Source organism: Mus pahari, chromosome 11, assembly GCF_900095145.1.
Source record: "Mus pahari chromosome 11, PAHARI_EIJ_v1.1, whole genome shotgun sequence".
In the NCBI taxonomy this organism is placed as follows: domain Eukaryota; kingdom Metazoa; phylum Chordata; class Mammalia; order Rodentia; family Muridae; genus Mus; species Mus pahari.
This window is the reverse complement of record NC_034600.1, coordinates 7092299-7098317: the sequence shown is the minus strand read 5'-3', so window position 1 is coordinate 7098317 and position 6019 is coordinate 7092299. Positions and strand designations below refer to the sequence as shown.

The 6019-nt window shown below is 35.5% G+C and overlaps 1 pseudogene; it reads right to left on the bottom strand.

Annotated features, from left to right (window-relative positions):
• Positions 1-525: 525 nt before the first annotated feature.
• Positions 526-3593, bottom strand: LOC110329249 (annotated as a pseudogene).
• Between the last annotated feature and the right edge of the window lie 2426 nt (positions 3594-6019).

Here is a 6019-nt window from a genome sequence, read left to right as displayed (position 1 = left end):
AGGAAGAATCCAGATTTCAGATGGTAGCCCTATTCAAATGAATTAGTATACATGCCTATAAAGCCAGCACTTTAGAGGTAAAGGCAGAAGGTCAGCAGTTCAATGCTAGCCTTACCAATATAGGAAGTTCAAAGCTAGCCTATGCTACTCAAAACTCTGTCTCAGAAAATGATGAGGGGTGTGTTGGAACATGGTCCAAGAATGTGTTCTAGGGAGAATTCTAGGGGATTTCTGAAGTCTTGTGAAAACATTCCAAGAAAACAAGACAATAGTCTTTTTTTTTTTCTTCAACTTTTCCAAGTTTTATTCCAAAAATTATACATTGAGATTAAGATGTCTATAAAGATGTCCATCATTATAATAAAGCACCCAACCGGACAGACATGGATCCAATTCAGTATGTAATGTCCTATTTCCCCGGTGGCCAAGGTAAGGAAGAAAATACAAGAAAACACTTCCAGGGTGGAAGGCCAGGACAGCTCCTAAGTGAATTGGTGCCTCTAAAGAATTATAAAATCTATGATTCTATTTATCCTTTCCTCTCTGTTCTTTTTCTTTCTTCTCTCACTCAGCTTTACCTTCTTCCTCTTCACATTTTTTCGATCTGTTCTACTTCCTTTTGCTTGAGGACTCTGATCACTGTCTTTCTACTCTCTCTTGTTAGTGTGGCAATTTCCACTTTTTCCATCTGACAGTTTACTAACATCCACTGTCTTATTTATCACCTTGACAGTCAGAGTGAGAGTTGACTTCAGAGTCATTTCTCCTTCTTTGTAGTCTTGTTTCAACATTGACACAGCTGCAGCACTGTTGTTTCCAAGGCACGTGGCTTTCCATCCCCCGTAGTTTTCACTTGGGTCACTCTGATAGAGCTGAAAGCCACAGTGCTTATCCCAGCCAAAATACAGCAAAGAAACACCAAAGGGATATTTGCCTCCAAACTGTGTATATGCCTGTTTGATATCATACAGTGCTGTAAACAACTGCTCACAGGGAATTGGCTCCTTATACTGTAATAAATTCTGTTGAGCAATGAGCTAAACTAATATTCATTAGTCAGAACATTAGCATCAGATGTTATGCCTGCCACACTGCATGCCATGTACTCATTAAGTTTATACATTTCTCAGAAAAAAAAGACTTCATCAAGAAGCTTGTGAATGTTGAGCCTCTCTGCTGCAAGCAAAACTCCATTGTTGGCTAAAATTCCCAAACAGGTGCCTGCTGTCCAATAGCTTCCATGGCGTATTCCACAGAGACATATTGAAACTGACAGAAGTTATGAAACAAATGGATTTAACAGATATCTACAGAAAATTTTATGCAAAACCAAAAGAATATACCTTCTTTTCAGCATCTCATGGTACCTTCTTCAAAATTGAGCATATAATCGGTCACAAAACAGGTCTCAACAAATACAAAAATATTGAAATTATCCAATGCATCCTATCAGAACAGCACAAACTAAGGCTGATCTTCAATAACAACATAAATAATATAAAGCCAACATTCACATGGAAGCTGAACAACACTCTACTCAATGATAACTTGTTCAAGGAAGAAATAAAAAAAGAGATTAAAGACTTTAGAGTTTAATGAAAATGAAGCCACAATATACCCAAACTTATGGGATACAATGAAAGCAGTGCTAAGAGGAAAACTTATAGCTCTTACTGCCACCAAAAATAAACTAGAGAGAGCATATACTAGCAGCTTGACAGCACACTTGAAAGAGCTAGCCCAAAAGAAAGAAAATTCACACAAGAGGTGTAGACTGTAGGAAATAATCAAACTCAGGGCTGAAATCAACCAAGTGGAAACAAAAAGAACTATACAAAGAATCAACCAAACCATGAGCTAGTTCTTTGAGAAAAATCAACAACATAGATTAAACTCTTAGCCAGACTAACTAGAGGGCACAGGGACAGTATCCTAATTAACAAAATGAGAAATGAAAAAGGAGACATGAGGAAATTCAAAACATCATCATATCCTATTACAAAAGGCTCTACTCATCAAAACAGGTAAACCTGGATGAAATGGACAATTTTCTAGATCCATACCAAGCACCAAAGTTAAATCAGGATCAAATTAACGATCTAAACAGTCCCATTTCCCCTAAAGAAATAGAAGCAGTCATTAATCATCTCCCAACGGGAGAAAAAAACAAAACAAAACAGGACAATATGGGTTTAGTGCAGAGTTCTATCAGACCTTCAAAGAAGACTTAATTCCAATTCTCCTCAAACTATTTCACAAAATAGAAACAGTAGGTACTCTACGCAATTAATTCTATGAAGCCACAATTATTCTGTTACTTAAACCACTTAAAGATCCAAAAAAGAAAGAGAACTTCAGACCACTTTCCCTTATGAAAAGCAATGCAAAAATAGTCAATAAAATTCCTGCAAACTGAATCCAAGAACGCATCAAAATGATCATGCATCATGATCAAGTAGTCTTCAAACCACAGACACAGGGATGGTTTAACACATAGAAATCCATCAACGTAATCCACTATATAAACAAACTCAAAGGAAAAAAAGAAACACATGATCATCTTGTTAAATGCTGAGAAAGCATTTGACAAAATCCAACACCCATTCATGATAAAAGTCTTGGAAAGATCAGGAATTCTAGGCCCATACCTAAACATAATAAAAACAATATGTAGCAAACCAGTAGCCAACATCAAACTAAATGGAGAGAAACTTGAAGCAATCCCACTAAAATCAGGGACTAGACAAGGATGACCACTTTCTTCCTACCTTTCAATATAGTACTTGAAGTCATGGATAGAGCAATTAGACAACAAAAGGAGATCAAAGGGATACAAATTGGAAAGGAAGAAGTCAAAAATCACTATTTGTAGAGGATATGATTATATATATAAGTGACCCCCAAAAATTCCACCATAGAACTCCTAAACCTGAAAACAGCTTCAGTGCAGTAGCTGTATATAAAATTAACTCAAGCAAATCAGTGACCTTTCTCTACACAAAGGATAAACAAGTTGAGAAAGAAATAAGGGAAACAGCACCCTTCACAATATTCACAAATAATAAAAATAACTAGGTGTGACTCTAGCCAAAGAAGTGAAAGTTCTGTATGATAAGATCTTCAAGTCTCTGACGAAAGAAATCAAAGAAGATCACAGAAGATGGAAACATCTCCCATGCTCATGGATTCGCAGGATTAATATACTAAAAATGGCTATCTTGCTGAAAGCAATCTACAGATTCAACGCAATCCCCATAAAAAATCCTACTCAATTCTTCACAGAATTAGAAAGGGCAATTTACAAATTCATCTGGAATAACAATAAAAAAAATAGGATAGCAAAAATTATTCTCAACAATAGAAGAACCTTTGTGAAATAAATAGCTGATGATCTATTTTTAAAATTGATAAAAGAACCAGGCAAAAAGGGAGATTATCCCAGTAAGGCAAAATTGAAAGTAAAAACCCTGCCACCAGTTAACCATGCCAGTGATAATTTCTCTCAACTCATTTACCAGAACCTCCCTAGATACATACTTTTCATTGACTGAAAATGACCCTGAGGCTTTGGTGTGAGGAATTTGATAGTCCATCTTGAATTATCTCCATTTTTGATGAAGAGAGTCTGCGAAAAATCAAACTTTACAATCAAGGCAAGCTAGGGCACAACAGTGAAAAGGAATTAATTTATACTTTGTTAGACACGAATCAGTCTATTTAAAACTCTACAAAAAGAGAACCATGGGACAGATCTCAATCTCAAGACCCAAGGGAAAAACTATAGTTATTTGAATCCAGGCTCAAAGAGGAATTTGTGTAACAAGTGGACCTCTCATTACCTTTAAACTTACTTATTTTCCTTTACTAAACTGTCTCCTACAAGTATTACAGGATAGGAATATAAACTTTTGGAGAGGATTTATTTACACAATAAGGATTATAAAATACTAAATGTTTGCCTTACTCTTCTTGCTCAATTAGTAAATCAGGAAAGGATATCAATACTTATGTGGACTTGGTTCTTGCTGTATTACCCTTACCTAACAACATAAAAGCATTGCAGAACTCTGTGGATTTTCAAATTTCATTTGATGATTATTATGGAAGGATAGGACATTATTTTCCACCTGGCAAACCATGAGACTTTCTTATATGAACTAAATTTGTGTTTATAAAAATTGCCCAACATGCTTCTATTCAACAGGCAGATACTTATTTTATTGATCATTCATCTAAGGGTATAGGAGGGATTCATGGTCTACGTATTCATTAATCTATTAATGCTTCCTTTCCTCAGCTTACAGGTGGAACTGGCTGTTCTGTTTCATTTATTATTTTTGCTGGAATTACCAACTCCAATAAACCTAAATTTAAAAGAACTCCACACAATGAAGTTATTACAATTATAAGTTGTAAGCCTAGATTGGGCAGATGTAACACTATATTTAATTATTCCTCAGCTAAAAGACCCTTTGCTACTTGCTGTTTCTCCTGGCTGCGTGGTTCTGGTCCACCATGGCTTCTTCCTCCTCTTTTCAGTCCTCTCTTCTCCCCTCTCACACTTTCTCTCTCTTAACCTGACCCTACTCTCTAAAACCTCCAGTCTCACCTTTCCCTTCCACTGCCCAATCACAGGCATTTATTGATTGAACAGTTAAAATGGGGAAAAGGTTCACATGAGATCATATGAGTATGCGATTTACTACTTGTCAGGGGCAACCTTTCTTGAGGAAGCAGAATTAACATCAGAATACAAACAACATCAGGACATCCCACAACATATCATGGTTAGTTCATAAATCCCTAAATATTATTTCAGATTCTGCTTATGTTATAAGATTATTTCCAGCGGTAGACTCATGTCCATGCACACTATAATCACCCTGGTTTTATTACAGAAGGAAATAAAAACCTGACACATTAGCCTGCCTTAATTGTACTTCCACAGAAGAAAACTGGGAATGGGTATACATCTATCATTGCAGATGCTTATGATTTCCTCTTCAGCTTCTTCAATCCTGGGCCATCAAGAACACTGATAGACTATGAAGAGACCGTGAAAGTCATAAGGAAGATAGTAGACCTCTAGCTAAGGGGAAAAGGGAGATAGTGATCATATCATCACAAATCAAGTCTACACACCTCCCCATCAAGTTAAGGTCTTGTGCACCACAGGGAAAGTTATTCTATGAAACACAGAGAGCCCCATGTCACCTGAGATCACTTTCTGATGATGCTATTTTCTTTAACCTGTCAATCTGTGGTTAGCATCACTGAATACATGTATTGGTTTTATGTTCTTCATCATCCTTTGTTTAAATTTGTATATTGAATGGATCCAGTTCTTGTTATCTTTACTAATGATTCTATGTTTATTTTATTTTATTTTTTAAAGCAAAGACAGCTTCTTTATTTTTTTTTCAAGCAGGAAGCACATCCTTACATTTTTCACTAAGTCAAGGGTGGTGGCACAAGCTTGGCACCCCAACTCTGAGGAGCCTAAGATTGGAGGGAGTTCCAGACCAGTGCAGGCTACCCTGCCTAAAAATAAAAATCCTTTTATTAAAAAACAAAACAAAACAAAACAAAAAACTATACTATGCTCTTTTTTTTAACTTTTTGTTTTCCATTTATTTATTTATTTATTTATTTATTTATTTATTTATTTATGATATATCAAGTCATTTATTGCCACATTGTAAAAAAAATCATTTTTTTTCAAAATAAGTTTGCATCCACAAAGCTATATAACATATAGTTATGCTGGCGAACAATAAATAACTGAAGATCATTTTATATATTTGGTAGTTTTTAAAAATGTCTCTAAGTATTTTTTCTATTAAAAATGAGTCTAGTATTCTTTTAGTTTTTATTTTTATTTTCCACTGCAAGAAGTTTCTATACTACCCTCCAAACACCCCGAATTCCAGCTGTGGTCTCCTCATAGACTTTCCCTCCATATTTCTCTCTGCCTCATAACCCCTCCAATCCCACTCTTTTTTCTTTTTTTTTTTTTATT